This window comes from Argopecten irradians, chromosome 16, assembly GCF_041381155.1.
Source record: "Argopecten irradians isolate NY chromosome 16, Ai_NY, whole genome shotgun sequence".
In the NCBI taxonomy this organism is placed as follows: Eukaryota; Metazoa; Mollusca; class Bivalvia; order Pectinida; family Pectinidae; genus Argopecten; species Argopecten irradians.
This window is the reverse complement of record NC_091149.1, coordinates 5,958,702-5,981,636: the sequence shown is the minus strand read 5'-3', so window position 1 is coordinate 5,981,636 and position 22,935 is coordinate 5,958,702. Positions and strand designations below refer to the sequence as shown.

The 22,935-nt window shown below is 34.5% G+C and overlaps 1 protein-coding gene across 1 annotated transcript in view; it reads left to right on the top strand.

Moving 5' to 3' along the window:
- LOC138310377 (voltage-gated delayed rectifier potassium channel KCNH8-like) overlaps window positions 1–22,935 on the top strand; it is a 103,194-nt gene that overhangs the window by 55,720 nt on the left and 24,539 nt on the right. The gene's annotated exons all lie outside the window — the stretch shown is intronic.

Sequence of the window (22,935 nt, the reverse complement as noted above, 5' to 3'; positions counted from 1 at the left end):
GCTGCTTTCATGTCTTTGGTTGAGGGTTAAACTAAACTAGATCAGAGGTCAGAAGTTCAACCTCTCAAAGGGGTGGAGCGGTGATTTTTAGCAGTGGTAATCATTGTTCTGTTACATTGTTATAACTTAAGGTTATAGTTCCACCTCTCAAGTCTGAGTCAATAGTATTACAGCATTGAGGTTTAAGTTAAACAAACCAGTATCGAACCCACGACCAAGGACGTACTGTACCGTTGTTCGACTGACTGAACTTACATTTTGGTTGGTTGGTTGTTGGATAGGTTGAACTAATGTCCATTTAACAGCTAAGTTCATTTAATAACGGCAATCCCTGAATGCAATGTGTTGTGTGTATAAATGTCTGTTTACTGTGGGAGGCTGCGGTATATTCCTGTTTATCAACAATCAGGGTCATCCAATGTATGCGTGTGTTATACGTGGTTTTGGTGACTGTGTTGTGTCTTCTTGTATAGTAGAATGCGTGCTCTTTTGATAGTGCTATATCACTGAAGTATGTCGACAAAGACAAGGAGCAGCACATCAGACTAAAAACAGATAAACAAGCCGACCAACAACTTTTCCAAAATTGATTTTTAGTGTTAAAAAGACAATATCCTGGAGTTACACATACATCAAATTGGTGAAACACGGCGGTTGTCTTGATACGAATGCAAATACCATTTGTATCATGATGTATTGGGCATGGAGAGTTTAACACAGAGTGGAAACACGTTCTAATGTGTCCTAGGAAAATAAATGATAAAGGAGAAAAAAATCGCGCAAATAAGAACAACTTACGTAAGGTTTTATTAAACTTTCCTAATACATTGTCTTGTTACTTGATGTATGGAGAAGACTTTGCAGCAAATCTTTAAATTGAAAACGATGTGAAGATATATGGCTTGCAGCACGCATGCGGCGCGTTCATTGTATAATGTATTGGATTGTTTATCCTAATCAAGTGGAAGCGCTGCAAAGTCTTACCATAGAAATTGGAACGAAATTTGTTCATTACAACGATATGTTAAATCATAATTATGATACATCTAGCTATCTATCAACCCTGTTATAAGGATATGCTTCTTACTCTATGTGGTATTAGATCGAGGTATACAAACAGTTTGCACACATAGCAAGTCAAGATATAACGTACCATTCCTATAATCTAAAGAGTTATCAAATTGTGTAATTTCAGATATTGGCAATATTAATGATATACATAATTACATATGGGCAATATATTGGCATTTATATACTAGTACGTTTTGAGGTTAAATTGGTTTTTGTTACGGTTCCTAATTTTTTCGCCCCCTCCCCCCTTCCTGAATTTTGTCTTCAAAAACATGACGAGTTAACCTTAAATGGCATTAATAGATATTTTAACCAAAGTATCATTTCATGCATGTATGAGACGAGTGTTGGTATATTATAAAGAAACTAACAATAATCACGTTAGACTTAGTCACAAGGGTCAATGTAGTGAAATCAACACCCTATCTCTTACTGTATATAACGGCAAATTGTGTTTTTTATTCACAAGCAAGCATGTGCACCAAAGGAGGTTGTTCAATAATGTATACGTATAAACGCAGGTAAAATGTCAATGACCTCCATTCACCCTGTGTAATCAGTTAAGTGGTAATGCTATATATTCTTCATGTATACTTAATTCCTCCCATGAGAACAGTGGTATTTTGCGGTAGGCATTAGATGCATTTTATGCCATATTTATAAAGCATACTGGTCCATATTCTACAGACAAAACTATTAACATCGTACTTAAACTGAATTTGAGTGATTGTAGACTTGGCATTATTAGTATGCAAGCGACAAATTAATGCCAATGATATTAAAAGCATGATTGATGTTCGTATCCCCCTGTTGCCGGAATAACGAGATTTCTACAGTATGCAATAACAAATATGTTGGTATCATTTTTTAGCATATATAGATAAAATACTTAATATCTATACTCGCAGGTAGATGTTATTCGATTGAAAGGTTTGTGTTCTAGAGACGTTACCTCCAAAACCATGGAATCAGCGTTTTTATTTAGAAAACCTTTCACGACACAATATCAATGTGTTCGAATTTTGTCCAGTTTCATCAATGTTCCTTAACTTATTCATCCACGTTGACGCATTTCAATGTTTTCTAAATCAAAATATTGAATAGTGTATTATGAACGTCCGAGGTTATTGCGTTATCGCAAACAAAAATCTTAAACTAAATTTTTCCCGTAGGAAAGCATTATAAAGTTTAAAAAGTATCTTACCTTAGAACTCTCGATGGGTACTTATGACGATTTTCAAGTTAAGAAAACATCTTAGATATTATAAAAATAAGTAACTTTTGCTTAGGTGGAATTTATTTTTTTTATTTTTAAAGGAAGAAAATACATATCATAACATGTTTCTAATACACTATGTAAAATATAATTTTTATGTACGTGTGCTGAAATGAATAAGTAAATTAAAATTGAATATGAACATATTTTTTTAAATCCTGAAGTCAACAAGCAAACAGTTAATAAAGGTATCTTAGCTCTAACTTTTCTTACTGTTTTATATGGAGATTGTTAAGTTAATATTTTTTCCGAGGTTAAGAAACAGGGTTCTATGTAACCTTAACATTATTCGCTAATTTATTATTATTATATTTATTATAGAACTGGAAAAGCTTGGTGGTGAGTAATTTGCACGAATCTAAATGTGGGATCACACTGATATCACCGCACCGTCAAGAAATATAATGACACTTGTTACTGCAACTCACTAAATTTTCGCGATACAGTTATTTTTGCGTAATTTCGCAACAGCTCGAACGATAATTCAAATGTTACGCGTATAATTGAATGCATTATTTCAGTAAAATATACATTCTTTGCCAGTTTATGTATTCGTTACGAGAATAATTGTAAACGACTACATTATTTCAGCAAAAAAAACCTTTTTTGCGAATTTTTATATTCGTTACCTGAATAATTGTATACGAATATATAATTTCAGAAAAGAAGCATTTCATCGCAAATTTATGTATTTGCGAACATGTCGAAAATAATGAAGGCGTGAAAATTGTATACACAAAAAATGATTTATTTTTCTGTAGGGATAACAGAATACCTTATACTTAACAGTAAAATGTACAGGGTTGTGTCAGTGCAACGTATCACGGAAAGATTCTGTAATTTTTTATCATTAGATTAAATTTGCGTCGGTGATGAAATCTTGAAAATGAGCTACCGCAGAAATGTATAACATTCAAGTAAAGTTGAAACATATGAATCGGTCTGAACTGTAACATTCAATGCGATATATAAATGTATAAACGTCTTTAAACATGACGAAATGCGGAAATAAATTATTTTCAACACTCTTGTCTACAATTTGTATACTTACAACGTAGGACGAAATGTATATGTTAGGCATAATGGTAACAATCATATCAAATGAAATCACATTAGAGAAATAAAAAGTTGATGCACACACTTTGCACCTGTGACGTATCATACATGTACTGCACACACTATGCTAACAATTTCACTTGTCGAAAATAGTTTAACCCTTTTCACTCACATACGGAAGAATATAATCCACTGGCCGTAATTGGCAGTCGATATAAATAAAATGTTAAATGGCTCTTTATGGTTGAACAATGTTAAAAATACGATTGAATGCCTAAACGACGATATTGTCTAGATATCAAAACTATTCAGTGTTATCTCTATCGGGGTAGTTTGGCTACACTGTCGAAGAAAATATAAAAAAAACTTGTACATTTTGTTTTATAGTGTTTTTTTTTTAGTTTTTTTAATAAAACATAATTGCGTAAATTTCAGTTTCAATTTAAGGTTTGGTGTCTTATTTCATTTTTTTTTTGTTTTTTTTTTTTGTATCACAATTTTGTTCATTGATCTGTTTGAATAACCTTTCAGTACTGATCTACTAATTTACACACTCACATACATGTACTTAAATTAATAATTCAAAACGAAATCGCTCGGTTTTCATTTTGTTAACACATTGGAAATATTATCCAATTCCTTAACTCTTTTGCAGATTCCCGTTACACTTTGGAATTTAGATAAAATTAGATTTATTTCGTTAAATATAATTTATTTGATTTTCGTATTATTTATTTTGCAAAACCAAAGCGTTTGACTTATAAGATGTAAAACGCGTTTGACATTAATGTGTTTTACTGTATATGTTTTATTTAAGAAAAGTATATAGATTACTTTCTCCACATTATCAAAAAATAACATTTAAATTTGAAAAAAAACCTTGTTCACTTATTGCTAACGGGAATTATAATAATATAACTGAGTGTTGTATTGGCTTTCAATTGTCAAGCATTAGGCGTTTACATACATTGAAAAATAAAACAACAACAAAAAAATCATTCGAGTACACTTGAATGGAAAAGCTATGATTATAACTTATAAACATGAAAATAATCTTCGTTTTATTATTATTGGAAAATAAAATATCACGGCGTTATTCTGCATTTTATGAAATAAATCTGTTAGGCAGTTAAAGACAGTCTCCTATCGACCGGAGGGAAAATCCTTGTCAAACCATCACCATGACATATTGTTTGATGTATGTGTATACATAGGGCTTTTAAATCATCCTTTTATCATCATTAACACCACTAGTGACACATTAAAGCCTCTTGAGACAGACTTGAAGAGTCTAGCAGATTAAGATCGATATACTGCAAGACAATCTGATTCAACATGGCGCTTTGATCGAGGTTGATCCTCTTAATGAATGACCTCCAGACCGTTATGATAATTATAATTATATGGGTTGGCCCTTTGAATTGAAATATGAGTGTAAATTAATCACACAAATATCAAGCCGATATGCATACATATATATCAGATTTCAATCTAATCCATTAACAGATCGAAGTATGGTCAGTGATAAATGAAATAATGCCATCAGTTTCCAAAACGGTTAGGCCAGGGCATAAAGGTCATTACACATATGACGGAAATCGACATATCGAAAATTCGGTTATTTTCGCAAGGGGGATATTTTCACGATTTCGTGGGTTTGCAAAATAACTGCGAATTATTGCAACATGATTGATTCACATAAACACTTAAAACCAGATCGCGAAAGTTTAAAACTGCTTAACTTTATGTTTTATCTTTTTCAGCAAAAATCGCGAAAAGTGTGTCGCGCGTAAATGTACGGTATTCGATTTTCAGGTAAACGGACAATGATTTCTGCTGAATTATGAGTCTTTTGTTTTGTAACGCACACAATGGACCAATCAGAAGCTCTATAAGTTTTTTATGGTAATTATTATTAAAACTTTGGATGTGTAAGAAAAATGATATCAGCGAATTGATTTACGATATAACTGTCCCATTGTCAACATCTAGAATGTCATAAGGTGTTTAAGAACAGATACAAACTATAATAGTCTACTTTGGTTATATTACTGTGATCAAAAGGCTGGAAATCAGAGTGTTGCATAGTAAATTAACGCGATATTTGATTGTCTGCAAACATAATTTCCCCAAAGAGATGTGAAAGGCTATCTCTGATGTACACATTCTCAAATTTGGTTCTATCACAACAATTTAAACGCCATATGAACCTGCATCTCGCTTCTGAAGAACGGTATCCATTAAGTCTGGTTTAATTCCGCTTGAAGGTATTGTTCTTGAGCATCAATTTCCATCTTTTGTTTCGTCAAAAAACAAACGCGTGTCTAGAACCAAACATTCTGATATTGTCCCTTCGTGTCCGTTAAAGGTAAAAGAACACACAAAAACAAAAACACTCAATGTGTATCAGCGTACTCAACCGATCTCATCATCTATTTTCCTAATGTGCTTGAAGGATTCGGGAGATATACAATTTCTATTTATGTATTTGTTAAAATTAGAGTTTACATACCGGATTAATTTGGCGATGGCTGAGAAAGCCATCACCTGATGCCAAGTCCGTTTGCTTTTTTGCGATACAAAGATATCGAAACTGAGAAAAACATGGATAGAGTACAAAGAATATACGGTAAACCTTCGATTCTTGCTGTCCACGAAATCCTACATAGACTATTTTCCAGTCACTTAGTCCGTGATAGCATCTCGCGCTCGACTGGACATCAAATCCTCCGCGCAACACGTCAAATCGTGAATGGATCATTGGTTCAGGGACTTCATTACAACGGACAACTATCCGATTGGAAGTTATTTCCGAGCTGTCGAGAGTCTTGGAATTACCTTACGGCCGGTAATAGGACATACATACAGACTACGTATTTGTTCTTTTCAATATGCGGGATCTTGCTTATCTCCTTATTAGGGAACACCACTGGAACGTCTGTAGACTTAACAGGCCGTGTGAGACTTATATATAGCGCGTGATCGGAATACTGATGACATGGAAACGTGCGAGGAATAGTTTATATCGTAAAATAGCGCGATTTTGTGTGTTACTGCGGATGTGTTTATGCGTTGCTTCTCCCAGCTTCAGGCAATGTTCTCGCCGACATTACATACATATTTACGTCTAGTTGAATAAATACATACGTTATTTAGAGCTGGCATTATTGCGTGAATCAATCTTTGCCTCAACGTAACACCGCTTTGGAATCCATTGCAACATGGCTTATCGGCCATCTCTGTATAAAAACACATGCTTTATAAGACAATCTCCTTAGGTCCCAAATGACTATTATATTGTATAATTTGACAAGCGTATTGTCTTGGGTGCTTTTATTTGTATGAAAGTTTTACTTGAATAAATACATACATTATTTAGAGCTGTCATTACGCCATGTATCATTCGTTTTACCTGGTATGCATTTTTTTACCAAGAGTTTTATTTATTCAAATCTACATTGCAAATAACAATATATATTCCTTTCGTAGATGGACTTTCACTCAATTTTCATATTTCTTAATTTTACTTTTAAACAAGCTTACATCTCTCTCTTCATTACAAACCATACATCCACATTCGTTTAATATAAACAATCAGAATAAATAACCACACACATGGTATGCATCTTAAACAGCGCTTAAGCATGGTTCCAAACCCTGCGTTAGTTGTTTTTGTTTATTGATATTATTAAAAGTTTACAATTTAACATTATATGATAATTTTTTTTCAGAGTGTACTAATCTATCTGGATCACCGTTTTAAAGTTATGTATATATTGAAAATTTTAATCTATTATCAGTTATCAAAATTATTGATAACTAAGAATGTTCGCGTTTCAGGTTTTACGTTTCATTAAAAACGATACTCTGCTGTTCAGTTTGTAATGCCTGACAGTCGTATAAATAAATAATGATAAAATGACAATTATCCACTCACGAATGATATAAACTCTAATTAACAAATCCAAACTTTATGAATAATTTTACGTTTACATATCAGTAAGAATAGAGCGTGGTTGATTACGGTACTTGGGTAACAGTTATCGAATTACCTGGCTCGCAATGATGACCTTGAAACATATCGTGTGGTTTAGCGTTATTCAAATCTATAGTATATTGCATATAATGATATTTATCATTAATGAACCACATATCAGACATCCGGTACATTGTCAGCGAGCAAGTTCGAATTCTTTGTTTATGTTCAACCAACCGTGACAGTCCTTTCATATTACATACTAACCATGCGATGCACAAGCTACTTCAATATATGCTACACCATGTTAGCCATGTCGGAATTTAGAAGGACGTCTGCAACTCAGTATCTGGTTTCTGGGTTTTTCTTAGAATAAAGTCAGTTGTAAGACCATCGTCATCTTGCATGAATTGTGTTTCATTTTACAACCGAACCCAAGATATTACAATTATTCAGTAGTTACTTAATTACTTAATTGTATACATAAAAATGAAAACCTTAGGCTTATTTTCTAATTCCTTTATGTTTTTAAATTGATTAATAGCTTATTTTATGTAATAATTTCTTGTAACGCTAGTGTTTGTTAAAGTGCACTTGGTGCTAATAAGATCTAATATGATACGGGTACAAAATAGTCCACCTCTTTCCTTTACATTATTCGCTCAGTATTGTGCATATTTCACATGCATATTGCAAATACCATGCCATCCTTCAAGCACTTGGTGCTTATTAGACCGAATATGATACGGGTACAAAATAGTCCACCTCTTTCCTTTACATTATTCGCTCAGTATTGTGCATATTTCACATGCATATTGCAAATACCATGCCATCCTTCCTTTTCATATCTTTAATAACGACTATATTGTATATATTGACTAGACAAAACTTATTTAATCACACGTTTTAATTTGTTTTAGACTTACAAGATGAACCATCTCGTTTTAAACTTTCTTTACAGAGGATACTTAATCAACAAAAATTACCGTTTTGTTAGCAAACAATTTTCGAAAAAATGCCAACATTTCCAGATGTGCATTTACGCTGAAAATCACAGAAATAATTGAATATTACGTATACAATATATTCTTTATTGCCAAGTTAAGTTAATTACGTGACAAAATTTGAAGAGAGTCCAGATTAAGCAATGGTAATATCCAATACTGTGGGCGACAGAACGATATATATATAGGTCATAAACGAAATGCCCAGAGAAATTTCGCTTTGTCAGCCACTGGCCTAGCGTGATTCTGTGCAATAGTGCTACACAACTGGTCCACCATGGCTACATTTATAATAAAGTATTGTAAGCTTAAGTAAAAGAAATCTTACACAATTTGTTTCAAATAACTGCAATAAGTGATAAAAACCTATAATAAAACAAAAAATGAGAAGACTTTGTTGTGCGTTGGAGTGCACTGTATGGAACCACTGTAGACATGAGTTCAGAATGCAGTTGTTGGATCTACACATCAATTGTGTATTTATCTCATTAATGTAAGCTTTACAGACAAAGGTAGTATTGTCAGGCAATCTTCTATCTCTAGGGTTTAAATACAGAAATAATTCACCTCATTATCATCACCTTGTGTGTTAACGTCTGTAAATACAGGCGAGACATTCTGTTTTAACTTAATGAATCAGGGTTGGTGACACCGATGTCACTTTCAATCAGGCTGCATATAGGTGTTAGTCAGGATGTCTGCTGAAAAATCTTGTGCCCTTTTATACCTTATTAAAAATGACATAGCTTATGTATTTTTCATTTTTTTATTTGTATTTTTCGTTAATACTATTTTAGCCAATGATCTAACGCTCCTAACACATACTAAAACAAGGAAATAAGCAAGGGGAATAACCATGGTAACGATTTCCATTGTTCTATATTTTCTTAAAATGTGCCATTGAATTATATTTTTGGTTATTTTAGTTGAGCCGATGCCCTACATTTGCTGGATTGTTCACTAGACAATAAGATGTTGATAAGACATTCTTAGCAGAGTTTTTCACTAGATTATCTTTCCCTAGTTTGAAACTTAGCCAAATTTTCTAGAGACTGGTGGATAGTCTAATTATTAGGTGAATAGCTCTAAAATAGAAATACACCTCTCCATTGTCAATTTATTTTCGTTATTTAGAATCATAAATGATACTACTTGACTGTATATAATACACCCAAATCTCAATCCCCATCCAACCCCATCGCAAAACCCGAAAATTAATAGCCCGCTAAAATACTTGAAATTACAGAATATAGAGTATCTATAAAAATGCATTAATAGGAATTCGAGTGTAAGATGAAGAGCCTTTCAAAAGAAAATTAAAATGATCATACAAGCGATGGTTATGCTCATTTGCTATTTTAGTACATTTTAACAAGCTTCTAAATGAATAATTGAGAGTAATTGAGAATTTGACAACAGATTTGTAAACCAATCTCCTTTTCCTATCATCCAGAAGTACAATGTTAAGTGTATTTAACCCGCACAAGATCTTTGCCATTAGTTCCAAAAATACCCAGAAGGTGAACATCAACCTCGACAAGCTGAAGAATTAAGAACATATGTTCAATATTAATTGACGGGGTTTTGAGGTTGGCAGTAAGACAGGGATATAACAGGGTTCATGTACAGTATATTTTGAAAACTGATATTATGGAGAATAGAGATTGGAATACAAAGCAACGGAACTATAGCGGTTTTCAAGTACAGTATATTTACGAAAAATAATATAACTGAGAAATTAGAATCAAGCAGCAGAGCTGAGTTGAATGTCACCTCTTCTCTTTACATAATGCCAACAACGTAACACATCGTAATATTCATAAGCATTTTCAAAACGGCAAAAATTAAAGTTGTCAAGCAAAGTATTTTGCCATTACGAGTAATCTTCATCCGAAGGAGTTGAGGTACGCAAAAAAAAACAGGTAAAAACAAATAGGAAAATCAAAGCAATTCCAGCTCCAAGGTCATACCAACACATAGCACTACAGTAAAAAGAAGGAACTAATCCCCCATCAATTTCTGTTTATTTGAAAATCAAAGTGGTGTGGTAACGTAGATATAGGTATCAAAGACATTCTGTCACGAAACGTCTACTCAGATTCAATTAAGTCAGCATCCGATTGGCACACTGGCAGAATGACGTTCGTGTCGTATATCAATGTCCACCACATCAGTTGTGATAGCATTCCTTATCTGCTAGTTTCCGTATACATGTATACAAATAAAGCCACGGGATCGTGTAGGGTAGACAGATGACCGATGCCAAGTTCTCTAATAGTTGCATTGCACAGTATTGACAAGATCGCATTACAGACGCTCAGGATAACATTTATCACTGTAGTTTTCTCAAGTAACCTGGTCTAGTTTCGTTGCAGTGTCATGATGAACTGAGTGGTGTAATTCTTCTTCTTCTCCCACTTCTTTCTTCTTCTTTCTTCCTTCTTCTTCTTCTGTCTAAATATTTGAAGAGTGAAAAGTTTTTTATAAATTCATGTAATATGCACAAGATAATTGTGATCAATGAAAATCATACATACTTACTATATATTTACTCTTTCTCACTTGTGAAATCATACACATCCTTACTTTCTCACATAACACTTTCTCATATGCTGTAGATTATAAGTTTATTCATTCATACAATAACATACATAGACAAACACTCTCTTACTTGCTAAGATTTTTAAAACACTTACATTCACAAACACACAGCGCTTTCTTACTTTTTAAGTATGACATTTTATCTATCCATACATTTAAATTAACATACAACAATTTCTTACTTAGTAAATATCTAGTTAAAAGTTTCTTAAAAACAAACGTATATCAATGGTCTAAGAGAATGTTATAACGCCAACCAACACCAAACATATTCAAGATTAGCTGTGTAAACTATGTCAACAGTGAGGATTCATTTCGCTGTTTTGCCGTCTGGCGCATGCGCAGTGATAGTCAACTAAGGTATGTAATTAGAGACGACGGAAACATAAAACTACCCGCGTTATGGAAATTAACATTCAATGTGTTAAGAATGTGATAAAACAATGATAAGTGGTAAGTTAATAATAAGTTGTGTGAATCTATCAAATTATTAATTTCGTTTTACATTCGAATTTTAAAAATTAAAAGCCGTTTCGAAAAGGTAGTGACCTGGTTTTTTTCTCTCATATAGGGATATCATTGTCACTTCCTGGTTTCATGAAATTCTCATAAATTGTTCTCTTGCATTAGAGATACCTTTAATTGTCCCTAGTGCATTGACAAAGTTTGAGGGAGGATTCTAACAACCGTAATGAAATATGTAAAGTGGCGACTAACTGCCTTCTGGAATTCCCGACCGAATAAATGTAAAACCTGATGTTGTTATTCGTAGCTATACATTGATGTCAGTAAGTGCATTATCTAAACATTGTATTGATTTATAGCTTGATTCAGTCTTTGTTGAAACCTTCATACATGGCGGTATCTTTGATTGCTCTAATGAATTGCGATGATTACAAGCGTTTGACTTACTTAGATTGACTCCCCAATGTGATGCCTGGATTGTACTGATTACAAGCGTTCTACTTACGTGGATTAGCTAATTTCGTGTTACTTCGGATAACGATATATGTATATATGTCGTTAGAAACTAATCATTGAGAGGACTTTTATAAATAAACACAAATTCAGGCTCTAATACCGCTGTCTTGATTTCCTATCAGTCATGGAAATCTCAAAACGTCGGACAATATTAGCCTGAGACTTTCCGATAAGTCTCCACATCGTATCCGGAGCCTAAAATACACACGATCGATTTCGGATTGCGGTGTCCTGATCTAGAATGTCGCAGATTCTGATTAGCGGCAAGACAATTGAGGCAACAAGTAATTGTCAACATAGCCGTGATATTACAGGGGAGCTCGGGTTAGTCTGTTTTCAATGTCTGTCTAACGATAGGTCGAACTATTGGGTCAGTGGCACAATCTCGATCTCGCCAACAATAACAAATAAAACTACCGTCTCAGTGCCAGGGAGGTTCAGGGATAGAAACGACTTGGATACGACTTAATTACCGTCCGTCTTCACTTAAATTCCAGGATAAGCGCTCCGCGAAAACAGATATGTCTATCAAATGTAATTAGCGAATCCGCACGACTGTAGACAGTGTCTGTAAATGTCTACAAAACAATAGCAATATCGAAATTGTCTGTGCATAGCTGGCTTTTAATGCCCGTTAGAATCTCATCATGATATCCGACTAAATTACAATATGAATTTACTCTATTTCTTATTTTTAGAAACTCTATGACCATAGTTGATTCTTTTGGCAATTATTTATTTTAATAGTTTTAAATGTGTTTCAGTAATTTAAACTGAATTAAAAATTCGAAGAAAACACATACCCGGAAATTATAATGCATATATGTGTAGATACATTTTGTATTCTTGTCACTTTGTTTGCATTCCAATTATCATTTGATATTCAAAATTATGAACAACAACGCCCCCAACAACCACTGGTACAAAACGAAGAGTACTAGAGAGACAATTCATTAGTCCTTCTAGGAAGCGTATTAGAAACGTACCTGCAGTCATTATTGCATGATTGTGAGAGGCGACTAAATAAGTATATTATCTGTTTCTCTTCTATTTAACGGAAAATGACGTGTCTGGAAAGCCAATCAACGTTGGACACCATGCAATTTTGGGCCTTAAAATGTTAAACCCCCATTTTTATCAGCAACGGACAAGACACTGCTGCATCATACTTATAACCACTTAATTTTTGCGACACACATTTTTTTCGCGTAAATTTCATGATTGAGAATCAAATCGACATGTTCCGTGCATGTTGTGTTTGAAAAGTCAAATGAATTCACGATTTACATTAAAAACCATTGATAGCAAATTTATACATTTCCGAATATGTTTAATCTAACGCGAAAGTATATGTGAAGTGGTTTGCAGTAGATCTCCGTTCCTGTGCCGTTATAATTTGGCGCGATCTTGAACGCGATTCTATTGTGATGTCATTATTATGTTAGGTCAAAATGATGAACGACGTTTGTTCCCAGTCATCAGAAAACAGAAGGGATTTGAGGATGTGTGGTTGAATGTGTATGACAATGTCAATATTGGATATGTTAGGTTGTTCTATATCGTTGCAATGAAATGACTTTAAAAAAAATGAAAGAAATACAAAAAGAAACAGATGGTGATATAACGGGGTTTACTATGTATAAAGCGTTTTGCTATCTATTCAAAGATGATAGTTATTTCCCATGAATATCTACGTTACACATTTCCAGGTTTTTACTAAAAGGTTCATTAGGTACATAGAGCGAGTTGTTACGTAAACCTTGAGTGTTGGCAACGTAAAAAATAATTAACACCAGGCAAACGTTTCGTATAACAATAATACCACCTTTAGACAGCAGGTAAAAGATTTCTTTATATACAACACATCCTTGCCGATTTTTATACGATAGCAGCAATGTTTTTAATTCCGCTGCCATTTTGTTTAACTCTATTAAAGGTAATCTCGAGGGCTTGCATGACCTTTTCGAACACTTTCTTTTCCACTGTATCTTCTCTTTTATCACATGCATCTTCTTACTACAGTCGTGTGTTAGTGAGCTTTTAAACTGAAAGAAGTCGTGAATTATTAGAATCCTGGCTTGTATTGAGACGGTACGAGTTGCGATTCAAATGTTTATTGGAATAAAAAAAATGCAACTGATTGATTTGGTAAAGAAGCAAAGAGTGCTTTCCATCATTCTATTTGCACCACGTATACCTCAATGTCATAACGCTACATAAAATTTAGTGGTTTGTTGGGTTTAAATTCCTTTTGACGGATAAGGCCATCTGATGACGGCACTCATGTATGCTATTTATTGTTGGAGTGTCTTTCTTTTTCTTTCTTGGGACGTATTCCAGAAACGATGCAAATTACATTTCGTATATCAGGTATTATTCACAATCAAGCAAAATGAGGAATTACGCTAAACTTTAAGGTATAAAAACAACATTTTATCCCCAAGAAACATGTTTTACAACCAATGTTGGAGCCTTGGGCATCAAAAATATAAACAAATGTCCCAATACAGGGGGTTATCACACAACTTACAATCCAACTCATCTCATCCATCCCATAATATAAGCATTTAACACATACTCATTGACATTAATTTATTTTCCATTCATTCATCCCTCTGTTTAAGGTTTTTATACATTCACACCGACAGCAATTATATTGAAGTTACAAATTACATTCTATATAAGTGTGTACATATAAATCAAAAATACATTGGTAAAAATGGCAATGCAATTTCTTTTTTGATGATGAAACGTCTTCAACTTCACTGTCTTTTCCCATTACTTCTGCCATTGTGTAAAAGTCCACGGGGTTGTATATAATTGGTACTTTCTTAAAGATCTTTAAGTTCATACGAGTTAGGTACTCTCTTGTGGCTCTACTTCAGCAGCGACACATATCTATCTTACTAGACATGGTGTAACATGTCAAGTGTCACTAGTAATTCATAATTGATAAAAAGTTATATATATAACAAAAAGTTTGCAAACCGGCAGGGAATACATATGCAGTATATATAATTCATCCCCCCACCTATTTATTCTAACATTTCTGACACCTTCAGCCCTATGAGAAGGTCGCGACAATTCATTCATATTTTGTTCCGAGTTCAAAGTTCAAAATTGCAGCGCGTCTCCGTGTCACAGTCGTTGTTAAAGCAACTTTTGTTAACATGATGCTTGTCGTAATTCTAGACACGATATTGTCCATTGATGTGAATGTTTATTTATTATTTACACTATCAACATATCGTGACAAATAACGTTTGTTTTTTTGAGGCTAGGGTTTCACCATTAAAATTCCTCTGAATGCATGTGTCACATGTCATGACATGTACATAACCGATGCTAAACAGCGAAAATAACAACACAAAAGGTACCAACCTTGACATTTAACATATTTCCGCATCAGCATTTTTAAAATTGAACAATAGAACATATTTTGATGTCTAGTTAAAATCTATAACGAGACGTACTTTATTCGGATCTTAATCTTATAGTTTTATTCTTCCTGACTCTCAACTGACCGCCTCAATTTATATATTGGGTTCAGCACTCGTCCATGTGAGGAGGGTTCTAGAATCTCCCCACTGCACGAGACACACCATAGTCTATAAAATGACATAAAGTGGCTCAGTATAGAGGGAGTGGGACGACTGCTTTGCCTGTTGTCAGTATAATATGACTGAGTGGAGTATGTTTGTTTGGGGTTGTTGGTAGCGTATGTTAGTGTGATTACCACTATCACAAGGAGACACAACATGAATGTACCACACATGTCCCATGCCCTGATACAAACGCAATTGCAAAATCTAAATAACTGTTACATTGGATTTTAAATTAACTGAGAAAGTAGATGCGAGAAAGAGCAAAAGACGTACTCAATTAAATTAACTGCCAATTAAGGAGAAGTTATATATGAATACCCGGTTGATAAACACATGCCCCGATACAAACGAAGACAGGAATTTACCATAATCAGATCAGCTAGATTGAACGTTAAAGAACAATGTGTATTGTCTCAACACAATCGAGATGACAAGAGAACATGCTAGTGTCAAAAGGCCCTATCTTCAACTACTGGTCGATGCGGAAGACGTCTTGAACAGACGAGAATGGACAACAAGTACAAGAAAAAATCTATAAACTTTCGTGAATCGAGGACACAGACGAATGATTTAACACAGCATGAAGTGATAGAGGCTCCTTGTCGTTTATTAATTCTTTCCTCAAGTGTTATTTCTGTATTTGTTCAGCTGATGAGATGTTCGGGAGCAGACGGATTCTAGGAATCAGACATCAGACGACATATGTCAAGTGTATATACAACGTAATGTCAGCTTGACATACTGAAAAGAAATTTAATTTTTGCGGTGTCTAAATTTCGCGTTTTCGGATTTTCGATTTGGCTTTGTTTGTCAGTTTTAACGTCTTATTACCAGCCATGGTCTTTTATGAACGACCTCACCTGTGTGTATTGTGTTGGACACGTTGTGTATGAATGTCTTATCGTTTTTGGTTGGAAGCTGCGGTATATTCGTGTTTCCTTGTAACAGAATCTCGAACTTATGCCTGGGGTCTTAAATTCATGATTCATCGTGTGGTACATATACGATCGCAATGTATACGTATTAATGTTCACGATTTGAACGAAATTAGAACATAAAACACTTTACAGTATTTATCTGCTTTTGTTGGCTTGTTTTCTTTTTCTTTTCTTCTTTTATTATTATTTTTTTATATTTATATATCCAATTTTGCTATAACTTAATATAGAGCTATCAACTATAATTGCCGTCACACTATACAGTATAAGAAATGCATGTATAAAAGTAAAATATATGTTTTGTTTTATTATACCTCAAGTGAAAATCCTGCATTCTGATTAGTCGAGAGATATTCGGTATTTTACACTATCACACGGCAGGTAATAGACACGTTCGTAGCAAACCCCTACCAACAGGTGATAGTGTATTTTTGACAGTGCAAAATATTAACCGCCCGAAAAAGATGGGCTCTCGTTTCTTTTTTCGACGCGTCAAAATTTATCAGGAGCTAATTAGTAATAGTTTTCCCAAATTAATCTGTTTATCAATATGTTTTTTTTCCAAATTAAGGACGAAGATTTCCGTTTACACCTTTTCGCTTACCGTCCAAGCGCTATATGTTGGTTTTTATGAACACGTCGGTGATTAGGTGAACGGAAGACATGCGATTTCAAGCGTCTTCGTGACGTTGCTGATGTTGTAAACAGACGACGGGACGAAACCAAAATTAATTGAGATTTACGAAAACGTTAAGAGTTTAACAAGCGCATGTGACAAGACAACAACAATTTTCACTAAATGCTTATTGTGAGTATTCTTTTTAATAACGCAATGATAGTTAGCGCTACTGAGTAGAAGCTGATATGCTATTCTACTGCCGACAGTGACTCTTCGGCCTTTGCTAAAATTAGTTAAAATGTTGCAATAAATTGCAATTACTTGGAACTAGATTTGTTTCTAGACTTTTGGTATAATAATATAAATACTACCTGCATTAGAGGGTGACAGTGCTTAGTGTCACCCTCTAAAGCAGGTAGTATTTATATACTGTCAATCTTATCCCGAAAGCCTGAGTTTTTTTTATATAGATTTCTTAGCTTTATTAATTAAAGAAAATACCAGAAGAGGATGCAAATGAAACTTGTGTGAGACAATTGCTTATTCAATGAGAATTCACATTTAGGATCATCAACTATGATCTAACAAAAACGGCAACTATGTTAGGCCAGGAAACACCGTGATCTAATGACTGAATATCATTGATAGGTCAAGTGATACGTAAATGATATCAACAACAGTATACCGTTATTATTATTGCCGTTTGCGTTTGGTAAATCTCATGTATAGCATGTATAGCGACAAGGTCATTCAAAATGATAAGTACAGAATAAATACAGTTCATTCAATGTTCTATAGGGATTCCCGATCTTAAATCTTGAGTTTTTGATTTTTTTTTTTTTTTTTTTTTTTTTTTGGGTTATATTTTTTTTCTGTGTTTTTGTTTGTGTGGTTCTTTTTTTTGTTAAAGATGCTAAAAATGTTCCACCAACAAATTTCTTGTTTAGAGCGTCCTATCTTTTATCAGGTATGAACTTGATATCATGTGGCTAGTAACTTATATGTTACTATTGTAACAGAATTAATTTGTAAATTATTTTGCAGAATAGATAGCTATAAAATTATCTCTATTTAAAATATGAATGTACAAAAGTTATATTAATTCACTCATCGCTGTGTTGGCATTTAAAATCATAAATGCGGTTGTTTTTTCTGGTGCTTTCTGGTGCTGACAATTCGAGTGACGTGATACCCTGAGGTGATTGAGTAGATTTAGATTTGTTTGTGTGGGGGAGGTGAATGGAGCAAACAAGTGGGTCAAGGGTCCATTTGTTATTAACTTGACATCAAATAGAAAATGGAAATAATCTTGGCCCATAACACAATATTCGTAACTGGGTCAAACATTTGCCTATCCAAATATTCGGTCAATGCTCCCAGTCATGTACATGTATGTCATATCGGTTGTTCCTTATTTGCAGAATCGTGCTGGTCGCAGTCATACGGGGTCGCTTCTGATCGCACAAATACTCGTTTTGGCCAAAATCAAAATAAATTAAATGTTTACAATATAATACATGTATGTAATAAGACAATATACCTATGGTCCGAGTAGGTTGATTTTACAAGGCTGTAAAATCACATTTAACTTTTGTGACATTATCGTTCCAATGTATTGGACGGTCATATGATCTTCTATGATACAACGATGATACTAATAAGAACCAGAAAGCAAAATAAAGGAAGATAATAAAAGTTCAATTCTAAAAAAAACTATAAATGAAAAATACGTTAACCGAATTACGGTGAAATTTAAATTTAAAATAATTTACCTCAAGACTATAGAAGCCTATACAGTTCATTATGTCAAAATTTTACATTTTTGAATTTTAAAGTAATTTTAAATGCTTTTAGAATTCAGAAGAATACACGACATTGATTGTTTTTTTCAGTTTTACTTAAAATTTGGATGATCTTGTTATATATCTTGAAAGTAACGATTTTCATTTGTTACATAACTATTGAACATTTCGATATATATATAGCTATGGTTGCTAAATTTTGTACTATTAACTATGGATAGGCGCGAATGACGTATTTTTACGTTTTTTGTAAATTCTCGATTTATCGCACGTTCACAAGTCAGTTCATCGTGTGTAATCACGCTGAAACACGGATGTGATGGCTGAATTTTACTATCATAGTTGCATAATGAAACAATACAAATCTCACTGTCACGTTGGCCTGGCGCTTTCTGTGAGAAACAGGCAAACATTTGAAGGGATGCGATAACTATTTAGCAGCTCTTGGTGATACGCTAACTACCTTTATTAGTTGGTGCCAAGATACACAACTGCCACGTCCCTCGAGTCAACGTAGACCCATTCAAAACATGCAATATATTTACATTTACAACCTCTGCCGCAGTCATGAAGAAAACTTCTTGCCGTAAATGGCTGATTTCCAAACTAAGGACACTTTAATTAAAATACAGATCTTTATTTGGACTCCATTTTATATAGGAGAAACAAAATGGCAATAAGAATCTATATCTGAACCTAAATCGGGGATGGTGTTACGTTCAACTGCATGTCACGTTACTATTCTTATGAAAGTAGCACTGGAAACCCCTAAAATAGTCAATGATAAGAAATTTCGTTGTTAAAAATACCATTTTACCTCTTGCCAGGTTCTTTATTTACAAATACAAATGGACAATGGTGATTTGGATTGCAGATCGGATCGCAGAATATCACAAAAAAGTGTTGAAAATCAAAATAGATAAAATAATCCTCCCTTTTCTTTATGACATGCAATTGCGCAAATCTCTAAGGAATGCAGATTATAAATATAACATACAAAGCACGTGTACGTTCTGGCGGTTTAATATATCAGTTTTAAAACCGTTCCATCTAGTTGGAAATAATACAATCTATTGCCATCTCGTGTAATTTTTAATAAACATGTTAAAAGAAGTTCAATGCGACCTAGTTTCAGTGAAGTTCAGTGAACCATCCTAATGTATTTTGTAAATAATGTGGTTGGAAACAATGAACCATCCGGCGGTAAAATGACAATGACAATTTCTTTGAAGTCAAAGTTATATTTCTTCTATAAAGTGAGAGAATGATAATGAGACTGTTGATTGCCTGCGAATCTATTTGTTGGTAATTTGTTTACGTATGAACAAATACACGTGTCCGGCTTTAGCGAAGATGTCTCGAAATCAACGAGACAGTCTCGTAACATCATTCTATTATCCTCGCAGATTTCAGAGTGGTTCTGATTTCCTTAATAGTGGTGTCGCTTCCACATCAAACGCGCCCAGAGATGTGGAGTCTGTAATACAGAAAAGATCAATAGCCGAGGATGGCGGAATTCACCTGAATCAGCCACACGAGTACACGCGTTTGAATTAGCCGATTTTACATATCTAAGGTTTCTGGTGAGTTTTAATGAGGCGTACACGTGTCATTATTGTAGGGTACTTAAATATCGGTCTTACATCCGTCTCCAGCTAATCTCATTGAACATTGCTGTGTCAGGCGCGTTCGATTATAAATTGTCTCGTGTCATTAAGGTCATTGAGCTTGACAAGGTCACCTAGGGCGAATTGGCATGCGATAAAGTCTTTGACCATATTGGTTTCTTTTTTCTGTTTCTGCAATGTACATACAGGTCGAATATTTCCATTAATCATAAAACATGGTATGCAAGTCATTGCATTTGAATTTGTTTGGTTGTTTCAATTGGCTGGCATGGCGATATTTGAGCTTAACGTTATCTATTCTTGTCGTGTCCTCAATATTGGACACAGAAAATTCATTCAAGCGTTGTATCTTACATTCGTCAGTGATAAAATCATACAAAAGGAAAGATAGCATAATTTAAGAAATATAATATGAATAGAGGATTATACTTGCTTTATTTTATCAGCCAATGCATGCAGAGAATCTTAATGACGAATTATATATTACAGCATTTAATCTATGATGACAATTGACCTTGTTGGGCTGGGATGAAATCAAACGCAAGAATTTCAACAAGCACAATCATTCATCAACAACCGGGTTTTAATGGATTTTTTCCGTATTATTTTGTTTTATTCCTTTAAATTATCGAGGATTTTTAATAACGTGAACACAAGTATTGGAAATCTGGAGAACTCGGAGAAAAATCACCAGTGTCTGACGTTTATTATAAAATGCTGCTTTGGCACCACAGTCCCTACACAAACATGAAGATATATCAAACTGCTTATATCACCACAGCTTGACAGCAGACATCGAGTGCTTGTTATGATAGTTAAGTTTAAAAGAGTCTGGGAGGGTGAGAGGTTTTTGACATGTCCCCTGGGCGATCATTTTCAACAGATAGTTAACTCGCTCCCGAAGGAATCGGAATGGCAAAAGCCAATCGAACCTTGCTAGCAAAAGGATATTTCAGCAGCATGGCGAACAAAGTCCTCAGGGACATTTAACTCAATCGCTTGTTCCGACAAAATCAGAAGTGATTCATCAAATCTCCACCAATCAAATTTCGAGCATCAGTGTCATTGTCCACGGCTTCTAGCTGGGCCATATCCGGGTCATTTAGCTAACAAGACGTTTCGATTGTCGAAGAGTCCCCAGAGGTGGACCCGATTTCTCCAGATAATTGTTAATGTCTCTGATATGTAAAGCGCCGAATCGAAATTGAATGAGACTCGTAATGCTGTTGTAGAGGTTAGCGAGCGAACAGCAGTCACTTAATTCTTTAGATTCTGATTTCTTCTTCTGAATCATATGACTTTGAACCGTTGCTACGATTGTAACAGGGTGCAGGATTTACCATAAATTTAATACCTGCCTCTGCCAGTGATCGAACTCGGAACCTCTGGATTACTAATATGACGCTCAACCGATTGAGCTAAAGAGAAGTTCTCTCTAGCCGAGCGGTATATTGCGGCTAGTATTGACCAAGGTTACATACTTCCCCTCCAGAAATCAACTCGTCCTTGAGGCCCAGGGGTCACAACGATTCCTTCACCGTGAAGCATCATTCCCGAGTCCCTACATAGGCGCCAATGTAACAGGGTGCAGGATTTACAATAAATTTAATACCTGCCTCTGCAAGGGATCGAACTCGGGACCTCTGAGTTACTAGTCTGACACTCAACCGATCGAGCTAAAGAGAAGTTCTCTCTAGCCGAGCGATATATTGCGGCTAGTATTGACCAGGGTTACACGATATTAATACGTGTAGTAGTAATTCTTTACCGATTAAGATTCAATTATAATGTCATACTCATATATCTTATTGACTTGATTGTTGAATGCCCGTCAGTAGGGTGGACATCAGGTATAGACGATCTTAACATCTACAAAACGATGGCGACTGGTTGTTTAAATTCAAGTCCTATTAAAAGCTACGGCCATTTAAGTACAGCCTCCATTGTATCTGGCTCTGATTTGTCGTAACAAAAGTGCAGACTTGAGTAAAAACTTCAGTTTTTTCCCTAGGTAATTTATATTAAAACTTTAGACTTAAGTCGGTTTTGAGGTTTCTTAACCTCTTCTAAAGGATGGCGGCTGGTTGTTTGGATTCGAGTCCTATTATTAAAAGCCACGGTCATTTAAGTACAGCCTCCATTGTATCTGGCTCCGATTTCTCGTAACAAAAGTGCAGACTTGAGTCAAAACTAAAGTTTTTCCTATGTAACTTATATGAAAATTTTTGACTTAAGTCGGTTTTGGACTTTAGTTTGTTTCGAGAAATCGGGACCTGGTGTGTGAGAGGGCGTGAATGGTTTAGGAGCCTGCAGTATATTCGTTTTGTGTCTCTTTGTGATAGTAGATACGTGTATATTGTCTTTTTATAGTGCTACCT